Raw genomic sequence first — 21,123 nt, 5'->3', positions numbered from 1 at the left:
CACACACACAGACATAAACACACACACACACACACACACAGAGAGACAGAGAGAGAGAGAGAGACAGACAGACAGACACAAATATATCTACTGGTATTTATCTCTCTATCATCTGAGAGACAGATATGTTTGTGTGTATGTATATATAAAAGAGGGACGCGGTGGCTCAGTGGGTTAGGATGCTAAGCTTGTCGATCAGAAGGCCGGCAGTTTGGCGGGTCGAATCCCGAGTGCCGTGTAACAGAGTGAGCGCCTGTTACTCGTCCCAGCTTCTGCCAACCTAGCAGTTTGAAAGCACGTAAAAATGCAAGTAGAAAAATAGGGACCACTACGGTGGGAAGGTAACAGCGTTCCGTGCGCCTTTGAAACGGAGATGAGCACCGACCCCTAGAGTTGGAAACGACTAGCATGCATGCGCAGGGGAACCTTTACCTTTATATATCTGTATACACACACACATATACACAAATATATCTATCACAGACATTCTGACATATATGTGTGCATAAGAGTATGTGTGTTTACACATACATACCCAAGATGATAGATTGATGATAGTATGTCTGATAGACGTGTGTGGAGTATGTGTATGCACACACACACACAAAACCAGATGAGATTGATGTCTAGACATGTGGAGTATGTGTACACACACACACACACACACACACACACACACACACACACACACACACACGATAGATTGATGTTAGAATGTGTTTCTGATAAGATATTTGCGTATATACACACAAACGTCTATATGTACGTCTATCAGAGATGATAAGCTTAATTATAAATTGAACCCCTCTCTCTCGCGCGCCGTTGTTTAGCTTTGGGGCTTGAAAGGAACCCTCCCGTGTTAACTTCCAGCCAGTCGATAATTATGGGCGTTCGCCTTCCTGTATCCGGAGGGCGCTCGGTTGAGGAATGCCGCCAGTCCGGAAAAGCTGGCGCTGCCGGCCTTTGCGCGGTCTCTCGCTCCGCTCGAAAATCCCTCATTAACGCCCACCGACCGCGCCCGCGGCCCGGCCTGCGCCTTCCCTCGCCCGCTTTCCCGCGCGCGGGGCGGGCGGTGGGAGGAGCCCGAGGAGGGCGGGGAGCGGCGCGCGCGGGTGGTCGAGCCTCTCTGGCGGGGCGGAGATACGGGGGGCGTGGCCGAAGGAACGCCCCCTGGGCGGGGCGGGGCGTGGTCCGGCGGACCCGCCTATAAATACTCCTCCCGCGGCGCTGGACGGAGGAGAAGCGTGTCGGGTCGTGTGGGTGTCTGCTGTCTGCGGCTGTCTGCGAGCATCCGTTGGTCGAGACCTTTGCGCACTCGCGGAGACGGCGAGGGGTCGCCGCCTTTTCTCGCCCTCAATTCCCGGCTCGGTGGGGTCTCGCAACGTCTGAAAGGGGCTCCCCGCCCAGGTGAGAGAGAGAGAGAAAGAGAGAAGTCGCGCTTTTAACGCCCTTCTTGGCCGGGGCGTTGAAGGAGCGCCTGTTCCCATCATCCGCGACCGGTTGGGGGAGTTCGCTCCACGGGGAGGGGGGAAAGGTCTGGCGGGGGGGAAAGAAAAAAACAAACGGGCGGTTGGGTTGGCTGGGGAGGATGGGACAGGGAGTCAAGCGCTGGGTACAAGGCGCGCTTTGGGGAGCCGACCTCGCGGGGTTGTTGTGACGGGGGGGGGGAGGACCGCGCGTGGTTGGAGAAGAGGGGAGGGGGAGGTCCGAGGCCAAACAAACCTGGTCCCGTCCCCTCCCCACTCTCAGTTTACTCCATTCCTTTCAAAAAAGGACTGTCGGTTTGCCCCCCCCAACTCTTCCCGTCTGCTTCCCCCAGACTTGAATTTCTGAAAACTCCCCCCCCCCAAAAAAAAAAATTGATTTTATTTTGCAGTTGGGCATCCTGACTCATTTTATTATTTTTTTCCTCTGCTTCCCCCCACCCGCTTTCCCCCCCCCCCCCGGTTCTTCTGCCAATGGACTTTTTTATTATTATTATTAAAGAGTTTTACAAAAACAAAATTTTACAATATATCCCCAAATCCCTCCCACCCCAAACCCACCCATTTCCCCCCCCCCCACTTCCCAGAGCTAAATACAGGATTATAGTTACAATAATCATATTCTAAATAAAAATTATGCATAATATACAATTAACCAAATTCACAATGTGCTTTAACTCCCCTTTAACCTAACTACAAACAAAGTACCAATAACAATATCCCACTAAAATCTACTCATAAGCTAAATGGAACTTTTTAGTCCCATATTTGTTCTGAATATAATTTATCCATCTCCTCCAAACTGAAATATATCTTTCCTGTGAATGATCTTTCAAATAAGCAGAAATCTTAGACATTTCTGCAAGATTCGAAACTTTAAACACCCATTCTTCTATAGTGGGCAAACTATCCTTCTTCTAATATTGTCCCACCAGTAACCGTGCTGCTGTTATCATATTCAACATCAAGTTAGTTTCTTTAACATCACAATCTACAACAATACCCAATAAAAACAATTGCGGAGAAAACTTTATCTTCCTCTTAAAAATCTTTTGAATGTTCCACCAAATTTTAATCCAAAAAGCTTTTATATTTCTACAAGTCCACCACATGTGAAAATAGGTAGCTTCTAAACTACCACACCTCCAACATTTAGACTGTAAATTAGGATACATGTTGGACAACTTTTTGGGATCCAGATGCCATCTATAAAACATTTTATAAAAATTTTCTCTTAAATTTTGAGCCTGAGTAAATTTAACATTTCTGACCCAAATTATCTCCCAGGTGTCCAACGAAATTGGTTCCTGAATATTCTGTGCCCACTTTATCATGCAGTCTTTAACCAGTTCCGTTTCCGAATCCAATTCAATTAAAGCAGTGAACCGACCTCGCGGGGTTGTTGTGAGGGGGGAGGACCGCGCGTGGTTGGAGAAGAGGGGAGGGGGACGTCCGAGGCCAAACAAACTTGGTCCCGTCCCCTCCCCACTCTCAGTTTACTCCATTCCTTTCAAAAAAGGACTGTCGGTTTGCCCCCCCCCAACTCTTCCCGTCTGCTTCCCCCAGACTTGAATTTCTGAAAACACCCCCCCAAAAAAATTGATTTTATTTTGCAGTTGGGCATCCTGGCTCATTTTATTATTTTTTTCCTCTGCTTCCCCCCCCCCCGTTCCCCCCATTCTTCTGCCAATGGACTTTTGGGTGTCCCAACTGCCTGCCTGCCTGCCTTGATAGCAGTTAAATTTAGCCTCGTATGGGAAGAAATTGACAATTGAAGCTTTTCTTTTAAAAAAGAAAAAAAAGAGGGGGAGCCTTCTCTTGTCTGCTAGGGTTTGATGAATGAGCGGGACCCCGGGGTGTGGGGGGGGGTTCCTGCTTGTTTTGTGAGGTCAGCAGAGTTTTTATGACAAGTGTGCGTTCTCTGTAATTAAAACCTGAATTCAGCTCTCAGATTGTTTTGTGGTTTGATAAAAGGTTCCCCCCCCCCAAGCGATGGAGGAAGAGAACCCCCCTCCTTTAATATCCTGTCCCTTGGCTTAGATGGGGAGGCAAGATTGTCTTTTAAAAGCCTGTTGCTTTTTTTCCCCTTGCTCTTTTGCCTTGTCCAGAGTGACAGAGTATATTTAAGCCAATTCACCTGCTTTTGAGGCGATGTGACTGCCGTATTGTGGGTTGCCTGACTTTGGGCATTTAAGTTCAGTGTTTCTCGGCCTTTGGGTCAACTTAAGATGTGATTAAGACTCCTTAATTCTGGGAGTTGAATCTATACGTCTTAAAAGTTATCCAAAGTTGAGAAGCGCTGATTTTAAGTGACTTGTTTTAACTTTGAAAAGTGCCTCTGGGCTGGCTTAGGTTGATATGTTCACTCTGTTCGATGACAGTATGTGAGATGAGTTGATTTTGCCAACGAAGTGAATATTTGAAGCTTAAGGGGTGAAATGAGGGGTCCTTGATGCTCTCTGAGCTTGGTTGTTTTTTTGCAGACATTTCATTACCCAACTAGGTAACCGTCAGTGCTAGAAGGGAGTGGAGTTTGCTCTCTTTACGTATACATGTAAATTTATAAAGAGCAAATCCCACTTCCTTCCAGCACTGATGACGTTACTTAGCTGGGAAATGAAATGTCTGCAAAAAAAAAATAACCAAGCACAGAGAGCAACAAGGACCCCAGAAGATGTTTTTCTTAAAAATCAAAGTAAAAAATCCCCTGAACTGGGCACTAGAGATTCTTGTAGTATTTAGCCATCTCTATCTGTTTAATAGGGTACAACACAGGGAGGAAAAACTGAAAATATTCCCACGGCACAGTAAACCTGAATTAACAAAATGTAGTGGTATGTTTCCATGGCATTCTATGCTCCAGTTGTATACTGTCTTAAAACAATGGGCCTGTTCACACAAGGCATTAAGGTAATAGCTGAGCCAGTACTGCCCAGCACTGTTCAAGTTAGCATGTTGTATAGAAAGAACACTAAAAAGTCCATAGGATTCCATTGCCTTCCAAATACCAGCGACCATTTGCATGCAAATGTCAGGTTTCCCTTGAGTTGTACCGTATTTTCCGGCGTATAAGATGACTTTTTAACCCATGAAAATCATCTCAAACGTTGGGGGGGGGTCGTCTTATACGCCCAGTCGTCTTATACGCCGGAAAATACGGTATTCAGTTTCAATCTCTGTAGTTTTCTTGGAAACAAATAGGAAATTATTTGCTGTTATTTCTTTCCAGTGTTTTGTTTTGGTTTTTTTCCATTTTCCCATATAACCTGTATCTCTAAGCATTTCCTGGTGGTGCCCCATCCAGCTTACAGCTGTGTGGATCCTATTAGCTTTTCCAAGATCAGGTAACACTGCGTGCACTTTCTGCCAATAATTAAATCTTCTAGCATTTGGGGACCGTGCTGTGCAGAGATTCTTCTCCAGCACGGCAGAATTTGAGAGGAATAAAACGTTAACCTGTTAGGCTTTGCAGAGGCTTTACACGGACTGAAATTCATTGTATCGGCTGAATGAAGTTTGAAGAGAATCAACAGCAGATTCAAGTGTGACTCTCAGAGCCTGGAACATGATTTTAAATAGCCTGGAACTTTTTTTTAAAAAAAATCAAATTAGAAAGCCTTTCTTTCCAACTGTTTTTTTTTTCCATCGGAGGAGCCTATTTTAATTGCATCTGGCCTCTTGCTGGAGGGTGTAGTTCAGGGGTAGGCAACCTTGGCTCTTTTATGACTCGGACTTCAACTTCCAGAATTCCTGAGCTAGCCATGCTGGCTCAGGAATTCTGGGAGTTGAAGTCCACGAGTCATAAGAGCCAAGGTTGCCTACCCCTGGTGTAGTTCAATCTTTCAAACTGGTGTGTTCACAATTTGTTTGCTTGAGTTGCCAGAAGTTAGTTGCTGCTCAGATAATACTGGCAAAGGGTCTTCAGATGAGACTACAGGTAGTCCTCGACTTAGGACCACAATTGAGCCCAAGATTTACCGTATGTTGCTGATTGAGACGTGTTAAGTGAGGTTCGCCCCATTTTACGACTTTTCTTGCCACGTTTGCTAAGTGACTCACTGGAGTTGTTAAATTAGTAACCCGGTTAAGGGAATCTGGTTTCCCCATTGGCTTTGCTTGTCAAAAGGTCGCAAATGGTGATCATATGATCCAGGGTCACTGCAGCCGTCATCAATATGAGTCAGTTGTCAAGCATCCAAATGTAAATCGCATGACCCTGGGGATGTTGCAATGGTCACAAGTGTGCAAAACGGTCATAAGTCACTTTTTTTCAGTGCTGTTGTAACTTTGAGTGGTCACTAAGTGAACTGTCGTAAGTCGAGGACTACCTGTAGAGGTAGTCTTCGACTTAACAACAGTTCATTTAGCGACCGTTCAAAGTTACAATGACTTGTGACCCATTTTTTCACACTTGCTACCTTTGTAGCATCCCCACACTCGTGCGATCAAAATTCAGACGCTCGGCAACTGCTTCATACTTATGACCGTTGCTGTGTCCCAAGGTCACGTGATTTCCCCCTTTGCAACCTTCTGACAAGCAAAGTCAATGGGGAAGCAGGATTCACTTCACAGCCGGGTAGCTGACTTATCAACGGCGATGATTGCCTTTAACGACTGTGGCAAGACAGGTCGTAAAATAGGTCAAAACTCACCAAGTGTCTCATTTCACAACAGAAAGGTTGGGCTCAATTGTGGTCGTAAGTCGAGGACTACCTGTATAGGGTGACCGTGACTGGGAGGGGAGTTAAGCTGTACATCAGCGGGGCTCCTCAAGGCAGGTGAGGACTTTCAAGGGCATAAATTTGAGCTGCCTGAAGACCCTCCCAAGATGTGGATTTCAACTCATGGTGGCTCGGGAATTCTGGGAGTTGAAGTTGAGTTACTTCTGGAAGGTGCATTTGCATTACCAGGTGCAGAACTAAGTTCTGCCCTTCTAGGTGGCACTGAATTCTCTCGGGGTTAGCATGCTCTTAATATGCAAAGAAGAGTTTGCTTGTACACAGGGTGAATCCCTCAAGGGAGAGTTCCTTGCATCTGGAAGTCCACAGATCCGGGGGGGGCCCTCAACCTTGTAAGAAGAGGGCCCTGCAAAGTTTCTCCCCTGATTTTCTGAGCTGGGAAGGGGTGGCCACAAGAGAGCCAACCTTTCACCGTTCCCACTTGGGACAGCAAAAAGCGCAGTATTCCCTTTGCCCTCCTTGGGTAAACAGCTGAAACAGCTGGAATCCTCTGGCAAGTTGGGCGGGCCTTGGAAGAGGGCTCGATCTCTGTGGGAGGTTCCTTCCTGCGATTGCAACAAGTTGTGGCAAGCAACTGTTCCTTGGCCCCTTCGTTGCTTTTTTGTGATGAGCTGCCTTAGGAATTGTGCCCAGATCGCCTCTTGTTAAAACACAAGAAACAAGGGTGCGTTAATTCCATTTCTGGAATTTGTTGAATTATCAGCGCGTTACCCTGTTCTATAAAAAGCAGGGTTGGGAACAAAAGTATTCTTATGCCTACCAAATGACAGCTAGAAGAAAGCTTTCTATGTGCTTAACGTTGAGCCTTTCACATCCTGTTACTCTCAGTCCTTCAAATCCCATGGTTCCTAGCTACTTGAGGGTTGCATGTTCTTACTATTTGCTAGTCAAAAGTCTAGTCCACCCATATCTGGAACTGCTCTGGGTAACTTCCTAAAATTAAAACAGTAATATACCAAAACCAACACACCACGTAGCACAAAACACAACTGGTGTGTGAAGGGAGACCACAAAAAAAGCCCCTAACTACATAATCTGGCCACTATGAAAGGGGACCGGCCCAGGATTGGGTTGTTGTTGTTAGTTGCGAAGTCGTGTCCGACCCATCACAACGCTATGGACAACGTTCCTTCAGGCCTTCCTGTCCTATGCCATCTTCTGGAGTCCATTTAAGCTCACGCCTACTGCTTCAGTGACTCCATCCACCTCATTCTCTGTCATCCCTTTCTTCTCTTGCCCTCAATCTTTCCCAGCATTAGGCTCTTCTCCAGGGAGTCCTTCCTTCTCATTAGGTGGCCAAAGTATTTGAGTTTTAGCTTCAGGATCTGGCCTTCTAAAGAGCAGTCAGGGTTGATCTCTAGGACTGATCTCCTCTAGGTTTGCAGGGTTGGGTAAAGAACCAGATTTTCAAAGATCACCAGAAGGTAAGACAAGATGGGGCCATCTTGATTTTCAAGGGGGCTGTTGCAAGGTGATGACAGAGAAGGCCGCCTCCTGGGTCTCATAAGCTGGCATTGGTTAATTGGTGGAGCCCAGAATAATTCCCGCCAAAGCACCTGAAGGCAGGACAAGAAGCAACAGATGGAAACTAATCAAGGAGAGAAGCAACCTAGAAGTAAGGAGAAACTTCCTGACAGCTAGAACAATTAACCAGTGGAACAACCTGCCTCCAAAAGCGGTGAATGCTGCAACACTGGGAGAACTTTGATGGGACCTCCTCATCCTCTCCACGAAATGGCCTTCCAAGATATTTTATAGATTCAGTTCCCATAATTTTTGGCTATAAAGGGGATTCTCAGCATTGTAGCGAAGGATTCTGGGAATTAGGAGAGCCCAAACTGAGAAGGTGCTTTTCCTGAAACAACGACGTTTGCCTTGATGATTTCAAGAAGTCACGTCTTTATTTTATTCTTTACATGGGCAACGGATGCGGTAGCTTTGGTTATCTTGGGCATGGAAGTGCATGCATTAAACTGAGGGACTGAGCATTAAAATCAGCACAGCTGAAATCAAGAAAAACGCCATTTGGAAAAGGAGTGAAGAAAGCGAAGAGGCTTGGCGATCGCTCCACACAGTTTTATCTTTTGAACTCCTGCCAGAATAAGAAATAGCCAGTTGATTTTGGCCATTTGGGCAGAGAGGAACGATTGTCCCACAAAGAATAAACTTAACGCATTCATTCAAGTCAATGTTTGCCTGGGTGCTTTGGAAATTCAACAGAGAAAAGGTCCTCTGTGCACGCGAAGGAACAAGGGATGGCAGATCGTCTACACAACACGGCTATTGTTTTCCCTGAAGGATGACAAAAGGGGCGTTCTTCCGTCCCCCGGCCAGCTCCGATCAGAGAAAGCTAAGTTCTGGATTACACAAGGGTGAAAAACTCAGTTGTTGTTGTTGCTGCGAAGTCGTGTCCGACCCATTGCGACCCCATGGACAACGTTCCTCCAGGCCTTCGTGTCCTCTACCATCTTCTGGAGTCCATTTAAGCTCATGCATAATGCTTCAGTGACTCCATCCAGCCACCTCATTCTCTGTCGTCCCCTTCTTCTCTTGCCCTCAACGTTTCCCAGCATTAGGCTCTTCTCCAGTGAGTCCTTCCTTCTCATTAGGTGGCCAAAGTATTTGAGTTTCAACTTCAGAATCTGGCCTTCTAAAGAGCAGTCAGGGTTGATCTCTAGGATTGACCGGTTTGAACGCCTTGCAGTCCAGGGGACTCTCAGGAGTCTTCTCCAGCACCATAGTTCAAAGGCCTCAATTCTTTGGCGCTCGGCCTTTCTTATGATCCAACTTTCACAGCCATACATTGCAACTGGGAAGACCACAGCCTTGACTATACACACTTTTGTTGGCAGGGTGATATCTTTGCTTTTTAGTGTGCCATGTTTCAATTGGAAGATATCTCTCAGCCTCTGCCTTTCTCTTTAGCTCCAGATATTACCAGCTTAATTGTCTTAGCTGGGGAATTTTTGCTGACATCGATGTCATTTTGTTTAACGTGTGTCCACTGTGATGGATGGGAAGAAACTTGATTCCTGGCAGAAGAAATACTGTCCCGGGAAATGGACGGCACTGTTTTCTCCTGCCTTCTTAAGCAGTGTAACATGGCCTGCTCGATCCTCTGCCTACAGTAGTTATGCAAAGGTGGCAGGTCCCTTTAGAATCCAAAGCCTAACCTAACCTAGCACTGATGACGTTACCTAGTTTGGTAATGGAACGACTACAATAAACAACTAAGCCCAGAGAGGACCACGGATCCGGCCGTACTTTGTGTTGGGGTTGGTAGCCTGTCACGGTGCATGCTCAGTCCTTGTGGGTCAGGAATCATGTTGTGATCCACTTTAGTAAGGAAGTAATAGCATATGTTAAATGCCACCAGGAAGTTCAATAGTGCCGAATCGGTCATTGAAAACAAGACATATAGTGACTCAATAAGATGACTTTTACAAATACAGTTGAAGCATAAACCGATCAGAAAAGATGTTATATGGCATGTTGATGTTACTGTTATCTCTACAAGCACAAGTAAAAATGTGTTTATCCAACCTGGTATGTATTGAAAGTATTAAGAACTGTACTTGTTTATTGTTGACAAAAGAAGAATGTTAACTGTAAGAAGAGAAGATCAGGGAAATATATCATTAATACAGTATATTGTTTATGGAACTATAGAAATTATTACTGATTGTTCTTTAAATATATGAACCAGACAACACACTGTTTACTAAGCGCTAAAGACTTATTGTAAAAAAATCAATAAAATATATTTTTAAAAATAAAAATAGGTCCTATAAGGATAAATCCAGGTGTGTGTGTGTGTGTGTGTCGGTTTATCTGTGTGTGTGTGTCTGTCTGTCTGTGTGCTCATGTTGCCACTTGCCTGTTCTTGACTGTCCCCTGATGGGTTACATTGCCAATTGTAAAGCAACTTTGTGCAACACTTTGCTCAAGTTATCCTGAATCCGACCCTTTTGATTGTTTTCAGGAACGTTTTAGCATATGCAGTTTATGATGTCTTAGCATTTCCGCCTCCGGCCTTCCTGGTGCCTTCTTACCATTCCTTGCTGATGAATTGTTCCCAACTGTCTGGAGAGCACCCAGGAGACTTTTATGTTGTGTTCTTGTGTAATTTTTAATTGTGGTTGAAGAGCAACTAATGGTTGTTGTTTTTTAATTACCATTAACATCGTCCTGCAGATCTTACCTAACTCTTGCAAACTTCAACTTTGGCCAGCATCTAAAGCACTTAATCAGGTGGCCGCCTAGACTGGAAGAGGCAAAAGTACTGACAAGGTTAAAGGTTTGATTAATTTGGGGTTTGTTGAGCTGGAAAGTTGTGATAAAGTTTCGACGCCATGGCCGCAGTTGGATAATAAAAGAAAACACGAGGTGTATAGAATCAGACGTACAGATGTGGTATCCTATCAGAAAATTCATACTTTGGACATACGGGGAATGTCTTTGCAGAACTTCATATTCCATAAATGAGCCTACCCTTTTTCGGTAGCTTGAATTTTTTTCATGCAATTTTTTTTCCTCTTGTGGCTACTTTACTGAGTTACGTATCACAAGTACGTTTTAAACAAAGTAAAAGAAATTTTCCTGCTGACTTTGGTGGCTTTGCTTACCAGAATGGTTCTGCCTCAACTATTTTATTATGCCGCATGCGGCACAGTTACTTGTGTTGTGTTCCAGTTGTGTTGGGACTGAATTCCCAAGCGGTCTCCCTGATGGCTGGGAATTCTGGGAGTTTGATCCTAGTCTAAAAATTTTCAGTTGCAAAAGGCTTGATTCCTGATCATATCCACTATGTTGTTGTTAGCTGCGAAGTCTTGTCCGACCCATCGCGACCCCATGGACAACGTTCCTCCAGGCCTTCCTGTCCTCTACCATCTTCTGGAGTTCATTTAGGCTCACGCCTACTACTTCAGTGACTCCATCCATCCAGCTCATTCTCTGCCGTCCCCTTCTTCTCTTGCTCTCAACCTTTCCCAGCATTAGGCTCTTCTCCAGCGAGTCCTTCCTTCTCATTAGGTGGCCAAAGTATTTGAGTTTCAACTTCAGGATCTGGCCTTCTAAAGAGCAGTCAGGGTTGATCTCCTCTAGGACCGACCGGTTTGATCGCCTTGCAGTCCAAGGGACTCGCAGGAGTCTTCTCCAGCACCACAGTTCAAAAGCTTCAATTCTTTGGCACTCAGCCTTTCTTATGGTCCAGCTTTCACTGCCATCCATTGCAACTGGGAAGACCATAGCCTTGACTATACGCACTTTTGTTGGCAGGGTGATGTCTCTGCTTTTTAGTGTGCTGTCTAGATTTGCCATGGCTTTCCTCCCCAGGAGCAAGCGTCTTTTAATTTCTTGGCTACACTCCCCGTCTGCGGTGATCTTGGAGCCCAGGAAAATAAAATCTGTCACTCCCTCCATTTCTTCCCCATCTATTTGCCAGGAATTGAGAGGGCCAGATGCCATGATCTTGGCTTTCTTAATATATCCACTATAAAAATGGGAAACAGGTGGTGCTTTAACTTCCATGTTGGGAATGTGAATGTGAAAGAATTAAAATCATCCCAGTGCTAAGAGCGACAGAGGGAAATTCTGCTCTGGGTGTTTTGAGGCCAGTGTTTATTGAATTAAAATGTGTTAATCTGATTTGCTGATCATTGAGTGGAAATAACATTCACTGTAGGACTTGGGACCCTTATCTTCATTTGAGAAGCATGGAATGCAGGATAAAACTATTTGCAATCTGCAGATTAGATTTGTTGTTAATTATATGGGCACATGGTGGCTTTTGCAGACGTTAGATCTCTGCTGGGCTGGATGAGATCAGATTTCTGACCCCAGTAGTTGAACAATATCGCCAACAGAAAGTACTGTACTGTACTTCTATCGCGGAGATCAAGGACCTGATGTCAAAACCATGACTTGATGCCTTGCCCTGTTTTGAGTATCTGCATAGAAAAACCTTGCTTCATAATTCAATACATCCCTTCTTAATGTAGGAAGTCAGCCTTCCCCCCCCCCCCAGAGAAGGAAATATTAAAAGGTCAGAATGTTATATTTCATCCAAGGATCTTAAAGAGGCAGAAAAGCATGCCCAGTTTTTTCTTAATAGCCCCAAGTCTCCCTCCCCCAAGCAGAAACCAACTCTGTAGAAATGCAGGTGTAATAATTCATTCAGGAAGGTTGGAGGCCTCCAGCTAGAAGCTAAGGAAGACAAAGACACCTAAAATCTAGATAAAAGGTAAAGGTAAAGGTTCCCCCACACATGCGTGCTAGTCGTTTCCAACTCTAGGGGCCGGTGCTCATCTCCGTTTCAAAGCCAAAGAGCCAGCGCTTGTCCCAGGACGTCTCTCTGGTCATGTGGCAGGCATGACTAGACGCCAAAGGCACATGGAACACTGTTACCTTCCCACCATAGCGGTCCCTATTTTTCTACTTGCATTTTTTACGTGCTTTCGAACTGCTAGGTTGGCAGAAGCTGGGACAACTAACAGGCGCTTACTCTGTTACGCGGCACTCAGGATTCGACCCACCAAACTGCCGACCTTCTGATCAACAAGCTCAGCGTCCTAACCCACTGAGCCACCGCGTCCCTTTTAGATACCCCCACCCAAACTCTAAGACAGGACATAATAGGATTAACCCATCACCACCAGAATGCCAGAAAGGCCCACTAAGACTCAGGTCAAAGTCCTTGACACAGGAAATACAAAGCCTCAAAAAGGAACAGGAAACAAGCTCAAGAACCCCAGAAGGTATAAAAATCCACTCCCTACTACATGTGCTCACACTCTTTTTTGTCCAGAGCCATCTTTCTGTCTGGCTCTCTTTATTCTTATCCTCTTCAATAAACTACAACCTTTTTTCTAAAGCAGTCGCCATGTTGTTGATTCCCGGCTTGGACTGGACCCTGAGGAAGATTTTTCCTTCAACATTAAGATACCATTTTGTATCTGATTTTCAGATGGTACATCTTGAGTTTTTAGCAGAAGCAGTGGGAAAGATAGATTTCACAAGTCTTAACGTCTACTCATCTACCACGCTAGTTAAATATAGTGTAGACTAGTATTTCTCAACCTTGGCAACATGTTAGCTGGAGAATCCTGGAGGTTGAAGTCCATGCATCTCAAAATTGCTGAGGTTGAGCAACACTGCAGTAGACCCCGGTTTGAGAACTGGAATTTACCTACGGTACTCTAAATTTGATTGCACTCTCTCAAGGTGAAGAGATAACATAGTTTGGAAATGCTCCTAAAGTCACTGATTTCAATGTCTTGGCTTATTTAGCGGGCCTTAGGAATGGTGACCGTCTTGATTTGGCTTTATTTGACTCTATGCAGAAAGTCTACACATGAAAGATTTCCATGTGATGGGCAAAGTCCTTAATCTTAACAGGGCTTTTGAACTTTACTCAGAGAAGGAAAATTTGCTGATCAATTTCACCCACAGCCAGAATTGTTTGGTGCAGTGGGTGCGTTCAGGCTCATTAATCTTTGCAGCCTGCATCTAGGTCATGTTTATAAAGGTTAGAAAGTGATATTTGCTCATGTTGGCCCAAGGAGAGCATGCACTGAGATACTCCTGCTAAGAGAATGTATGTTTGTTTTTTTTTCCCAGCAGAGAAATACAAAGTCTTTTTTAAAGTGGTTGGGTTTTAGAGGAAACTCAGAGATTGCTCAAATGAACTCTGCTGGATTAGTTCAGAAAGAAAATAGCTTGTAAAAATATCAGGGATCTGACCAAGTGCAATAGGTAAGGCCACTTGTTTGCTCAGGGAGAAAAAGGCTGGTTGCTACAGAATTTGCTGTGCATTGAGATCCGGAAGCAGAAAGCAGCTGTAGCTAAATTTGCCCAAAAGCTTCAGACTTATTTCTAATCTGGTGTGTTCTACTCTGCTTGAAATTTATTCCATTTTGTAACGAGTGTTAGGTCTGTCTTCTTCTGAAATTAAAACTGGTCAAGGCAATTGGCAGAAAAATAAAAAATGAAATGAATAAACACGGCATCAATAGTCCAGAATGTTCAAGGCGTAACGTTGCTGCTTTGTTTGATGGCTCCTGCAGTCTTAAACTTTCTGTTTACTAAATGTTGCTTGCTTTTCAGTTCCTTGATAAGGCTTTCAATAATTAAATGACTTCCTCAAAATCAGATGCTCTCTCTCTCTCTCTCTCTCTCTCTCTCTCTCTCTCTCTCTCTCTCTCTCTCTCACACACACACACACACACACACACACACCGAAAAACCATAGAGCCATCAAACATCTGCCATTATCTTTGGAGGCGAGTGTTTATCCCCTCCCTTCCCTCAAAGAGGGTAAACTAAGAAATCATTTGATGCATTTGAAAAGATTATTAAGAGATTAAAAACTTGCCGAAAATAGATTCCAGCAAAGATGAATGGACAAGTGGAACAGACTTGTGTCAGATGCAGAAATCATCACTGAAAAACAATGGACTTTTTGTTTTATTTCCCTAGAAGCATCAGCGGTACACACAGAGCTTGAAAATTAGCTGTTTTGTGCAATTCCAAAAATTTGGCATGTACAAACTATTATTGGGTGTGTGGGTATAGATAGAATTGATTTGTGTGTGTGTGTGTGTGTGTGTGTGTGTTCCTCTGTCTTCTATCACCCTAATAAAAGGATAAAATCCTAGACAAATACTATTTAACTGCTGGGAAAATAAATAGATTTGCAGTGTAGTGTTATCTGGAGGCAGATTTTTAAAAAAAATAATAATCAGATTTTCGGCAGCTGTTTTATTTAGCATGTTGCAAATGGTTTTGTTTTTTTTTCTTCCAGTCCAGCGCTGCCTTCTGTTCCTAAAATTTATATTGTGAGCAGCAATCCTCAGTGAAACTGTAATTGCAGATTTCTTGCTTTCTTTGGTAGCGTTCCTTCCCTCAAACAGTTATGGTGGGTAGCCTAAAAGAGACATTTGGAAGTTAGGACATTGGGTTGTGTTATTTTTTTCCTTTTGTGGGACCTTCTGAGTTGGTACAAGTAAACAAGTTTATTGTCAGACCTTCCTCTACTTAAAGCTCTAAATAGGTAAGATCCTTGGCTCCATTTACTGAGAAAGGTATAGTTTTATTAGAAGTCAAGTGTGTTACATAGTCAGAACTGAGAATTGCATGCCAAAATCCCTAAATTCAACTTTTCCCTCCCTTAATTGCCTCCCATTGCTGACCTCCCCCTCCTCCCACGACCAATCAGGTTCAAACAAGATGTTTTCAGAATGATCACTTGGTGCATAGGTTGGTTTGGAGCTGCCTTATTCTCCCAGCCAGGTGACCTTGAAGCAGCGTCTCTGGGTGATACAGAAGTTACTTTTGCTTTCCCCTCCCCTCCAGCATCTCCCCCTCCTCTCCATCCTCCCCAGAGTCTGTGGCAGACTGTCACCATGAAGCACAAGCAAGTCTGAGGTGACGGTTGACATTTTATTTTACTTTAGAATACAAGTGATTTTCTGTTGCTTTAATCAAAGTCAGGTCACAAAAAGGATTTCCAATTGCGTATGCAACATAGAGAACATTAATAAGCAACATGGTTAGCAGCATCTTCCTTAGCATTATGGCTCTAATAACTAAACTTTGACCGTTCTTCTAAACCAACTGAATCAACCGAATCTTATGGACCAACTTGTAAAACTAATCGAGGAGAGAAGCAACCTAGAACTAAGGAGAAATTTCCAGCAGTGGGAACAATTAATCAGTGGAACGGCTTGCCTCCAAAAGTTGTGGGTGCTCCATCGCTGGAGGTTTTCAAGAAAAGATTGAACAGCCATTTATCTGAAATGGTGTGGGGTTTCCTGCCTGAGCAGTGGGTTGGACTAGAAGACCTCCAAGGTCCCTTCCGACTCTGTTTATTGTGGGGAGCACTGCCAGAGCATACTTGCTTCCAGATACTCTCCCACCACCTCACGTTGTGGGGATTCTTAACGCAGATTTATTCAAGTTCAATAGAATCTGGGTAGCATGCTATAAAAGCAGATTAAAACATTTAAGCCAAGCGGACAGGCCAGACTGAACTCACAGAAAACAAAAATCAAACAAAGATACATCAACTCCAGGCCTGGGACCAAAGCCAGTTTTTCAGAACTTTCCAGATTCTTAGGAGCAAAGATGCAGTCCTGTAGGTATGCTGTCCCCAAGACTATATAGGTTATTACTACAACTTGAATTGCACCTAGTCACAAACTGGTATCCAATATACCACAGTGTGGTACAATCCATGTAACTCTTCCTCCTCCCATTTCCCCCCCCCCTCTAATCCTGTCAGGTAACTTAAGATGGTGAGCTTCCATGGTGGAAGATAGACTTGAACCTGGATGTCCCCCATATGGCTTGAACCACGTTGCTTTGGGGTATTTGTGTGCCATCTCCCTCACCGATGTATTGGGAAGAGGGATTGAAACAGCTGACTGACACTGTGAACAATTTGCATTCTTTGGTGGATGAAATGTAAAGGGATGGAGAACCAAGATGAGGTTAACCTTGAGGACTTCTGCTGGCCTCTTCCAACTCTTGTGATTCTCTGAAAACTCTGTATTCAAATATTTTAAACATTGCATTGATGGTCATTATTGGGGAAGCTAGATGACCTGTTCCCTAAATAATATTGGAAAGATATATTTGGACACTAGGTCAAATGAAAGACAAAATGTTTAGATTTTGAGGGTAAAATGGCGTAGCTTGCAAGAAAGACCCACCTTGCATCGTGCCATGATAGTTCAGCAATCTGTGGTTTAATATAAGGCAGCACACTGAACTTAATTGTGGACTCAGCCTTCTAATTATTTGTAGAATTTGGGATTCCAGGTTGCAGTTGCAATAAAGATACAGATAGAGAACTAGAACAAATAGAAAGGAAGGGACATTTATCTCGGATAATAGACATAAGAATATTATGTTCTGAAATATTAGGGCATAAAATCTATTCCCCAAACTTGAACAAACTGTTAGCCATAACATGGAATTGGCTTGGTGGTGGTGGTGGGTTGCCATGTAGCTCCTAATATTTTCTGTATCTTGTTCATCTTGGCTTTTTGGAGCCAACACAGGGAACTTGACAAATTGATCTCTTGATTCTTAACATTCAAAGTTAAGTCTTTGGTTGCCTTTGGTTATACAGTGCTGACATTTATAAAGCTGAGTGCCCGTTGTGCAGACAATAAACAGGTCTAAAAATGGTGTCTTGGCTTCGCTCTAACGAAAGAGTTGACACTGTTTAAACTTTCCCGAGCCAGCATTTCCCAAGCCTCTGCTCTTCTGAGTATGTTGGACTGCAACTCCCAGCATGCCCTGAAGCACAAGGAAAGCAAAGTCTGCTTAATTAGTTTTGGGTCTATCAGCTGTGAGGTGAGTTGAAGGCCAGTATAGCTGGACAGTAGACAAGAGCTGGACTGCATTTGTCTGAAATGGTATAGGGTTTCCTGCCTGAGCAGGGGGTTGGACTAGTTGACCTCCAAGGTCCCTTCCAACATTATTGTTGTTGTGTTGGTAATCCTCAACTTATGATGACAATTGAGCCCCAAATTTCTGTTAAGTGGGTTTTGCCCCCAGTTACAACCTTTCTGTCCACAGTTGCTAAGCGAATCACAGCAGCCGATAAGTTAGTCACCTGCCAGAAAAAGACCTGTGTGCCGGTGTAGTTCAAGTGATTCATTTCCCGTGGTTAGAAATGGCACGATCACCTCCTGATCCTTGGATGGATCCTTATATAATCCTGAATTGCTTAAGAAGTGGATCATTTTGAGCCTGCCCAGCTGGGCAATTCTCTTGGCCCTGTGTGAGGTATCATCTCCACGTTTGCTCAGGAAGCCTTGATTGCTTATTTAATTCCATTCCCCAAATGTATGGGGTAGTTCACCCATGATGCGGCAGCCATGTGTAAAGGCACCCAAAAAAATATGGGACGTGGTGTGAGGGGAGCAGCATGCTGGGGTCCATCCGCCTGGGCTGTCTGGCAGATTCACGCATGATAGCAAGTCATCTTTTGCTTAATCAAGGTTTGTTAATCAAGCCACCCACTTAAGTTGGATTCCTGCACTGTTGAGCATTGCTGTCAATAGTCAACATACCCCTGGGGCTGCGTGCACACAGAACCAGAAACGAGAAGCCACAATTCTCTTCATGCAAACCATGAATCCTATTTTGATGTGCAAAGCACATGTTTATGTGATGGCTATGGCCTGTTCAGCTCGACACTGAACATTGTTTGGTGTGGAAGGCTTCTGAAAGGAACAGGTTTGTCACATTCTACTATCCTGCATGCACACATTCACTCTGTGAGCTGGGATTCTGGAGGAAGGAAGTGGTAGGCATATAGGCTGCAACCTTTTAACATACGCCTTAATATTTGGTAAACATCATGTTGTCTGGGTTAATGTTTAAAAAAACAATAACAGTTAAGTCTATAGTCCATATAATAGCTTTACTGGATTTCCTCTTCTTCCAATAATATTCTCTTTTGCCAACCTTAAATTAATACAGTTCTTATTCAAATAAATGGCAATTGAATATAAACATTTTTCTCACGTTTCTGCAAATAATAACCACATCAATATAAAGCTTTTTTTCATTAATCATCTTGATTGCCTCATCATAAATCCTGTTTACATTCTTATTCAAATTTGTTTTCCCCACAGTATTCAAAACATTCTTCCTGGTTAAGATTTTCTCAAAATTAGTTACACTTAAGTATTTAAGTCTTTTTTTCCTCATACAAGCCATCACGTTTTTACATTTCTCATATCTTAAAGAAAAACAAGGGGGGGGGAGACAAAACGGAGAAAACATTTCTTTTATGTAAACCATCCCAACATTTTTATATATTCTCGTGTCCAAAAACCAAACACAAAAGGAAAAAAAAAAAAGAAAGAAGGCATGCTATATTACTTGAGGGGTTCAGACCTCTTAAAGCTAATCTTCATTTATATTCAAAATCTTTCTATTTCTTTAACTGCAACCTTCTGTATCCTGAAGATGCTGAGGCTTGGATGTTCAGCCTTCAAATCTGCAGGTGAGGTTGGTGGAGCAGTGGGCTAATGCCTCCTTAAGTAACACCAGCTGCCTGCAATTGGTGCAGGTTCGAGTCCTACCAGGCTCAAGGTTGACTCAGCCTTCCATCCTTCCTAGGTAGGTAAAATGAGGACCCAGATTGTTGGGGGCAATAAGCTGACTTTGTAATAATGCCGCTTGGGGGGGGGCAAAAGCCCTAATAAGCAGGCATATACATAGAATGAAGGCTATTGCTAAGCACATTTGATTTGTGCTTAAATTGTAAGCCGCCCTGAGTCTTCGGAGAAGGGCGGGATATAAAAATGGGATTAAATAAAATTAAACATGGAGGCCAGCGGGAATGGCCACGAAGGCAGGGAGAGCCATTACTAAAGCAGTGGTCAGATAAGAGGGGCTTGAGCCACATCCAAGAAAGTAACTTGAGAAAACATCGCAGACAAGCCGCTGCCCAATTCACACAAAAATAAAAAGAGGGAGGAAGGAACCACATTCAAAATAATAAAGCGTTGGAAGGGACCTTGCAGGTCATCTGCTCCAACCCCCTGCTCAGGCAGGAAACCCTATACCCGTGGTGGCGAACCTATGGCACGCAGGCCAAATGTGGCACGCAGAGCCCTCTCTGTGGGCACACGTGCTGTCACCCCAGTCCTAGGCCTTCAGCTGGGTTTTATAAAACCTTTTCGTTTTAGGCCTCCGCTGCCATGTGCAAAAAAGAGAAAAGGTTTAATCAATCAATTTCAACGTCTCGTGAAGAAAAAAAAGATATTGCAAAGTTGGAATTGATTGATTGAATTTTTTAGTCCCACCCAGTCTGCCATTACTACCGCCGCCACGTCCACCCAATGGGCCACGCCCACCCAATGGACCACACCCACCCGACACCTGATGATACATAAGTGGGTTTGGGGTTGCAGTTTGGGCACTTGGTCTCTAAAAAGTTCGCCATCACTGCCCTATACCATTTCAGACAATAAATGTCCAGTCTCTTCTTAAAAACTTCCAGTGTTGGAGCATCCACAGCTTCTGGAGGCAGGTTGTTCCACTGGTCAATTGTTTTAACTGTCAGGAAGTTTCTCCTTAGTTCTAGGTTGCTTCTTTCTTTGGCTAGTTTCCATCCATTGCTTGCAAGATTCAGCTGCTATATCTGTTTCAATAAAAGGACTCCTGACGTGGGATTCTTAGTTTGGCTTGCCTTTTTCACGCTACCTCGAGAGTCATCCCCGATAAAAGGGACTAAAACAGAGCTAGCGATGCGCCCGTCTCCCTGAGATGCGGAAGGTAGCAAATAACTTTTCCCCAAACCGAAGTGCTCCAGATGTCTTTGTGTGCAAATGATGGGCGTGCAGCTTTTAGTCAGAAGGCGAGCCCAGTGTTAAATTATCTGGCAGGCACCGCACCAGAACAGATTGTGCATGAAATTTTTTTCTTTAAAGAACTATTTCTTATTTTACGAGGTATTTTTGTATGGGGTAGGAGTGTTATCTTGTTTACGTGCACTCCATATTAGCCACAAGCTGGATTTACAAGGCATGCATGTGATTTATATTGCCGGAATCAGCCGTAAGGGACCTCTGTCCTTGGATTCTCTGAAGGTGCCTGAGCTCCAAATAGTTTCTCGGTGTGCTCTGAACTCCCTCTGGAGGCAAGAAGAAAGCGGTCCATGTGGTCGATTGTTCTTTTTTTTTTTCTGGTTTGGTATTCTGTCCTTCTTTATGATAGAATAGAGAAGAACTGGAAGGGACCTTGGAGGTCTTCTAGTCCAGCCCCCTGTGCAAGCGGGAGAACCTATGCCATTTCAGACAAGTGACTAGTCCAGGGGTAGGCAACCTTGGCTCTTTTATGACTAATGGACTTCAACTCCCAGAATTCCTGAACCAGCC

At 44.0% G+C, this 21,123-nt stretch overlaps 1 protein-coding gene across 1 annotated transcript in view; it reads left to right on the top strand.

The window, feature by feature from the left end:
* The first annotated feature begins 1,274 nt into the window (after nt 1-1,274).
* Nucleotides 1,275-21,123, top strand: part of NDRG1 (N-myc downstream regulated 1) — a 54,627-nt gene continuing 34,778 nt past the window's right edge. The window contains exon 1 of the mRNA XM_083360097.1: nt 1,275-1,407. The gene's annotated coding sequence lies outside the window, so the exon portion shown is untranslated. The remainder of the gene's footprint in view (nt 1,408-21,123) is intronic.

This window comes from Vipera ursinii, assembly GCF_947247035.1.
Source record: "Vipera ursinii genome assembly, chromosome: 3".
In the NCBI taxonomy this organism is placed as follows: Eukaryota; Metazoa; Chordata; class Lepidosauria; order Squamata; family Viperidae; genus Vipera; species Vipera ursinii.
Note: the sequence above shows the minus strand (reverse complement) of the source record. Positions and strands in the feature narration are given on the sequence as shown.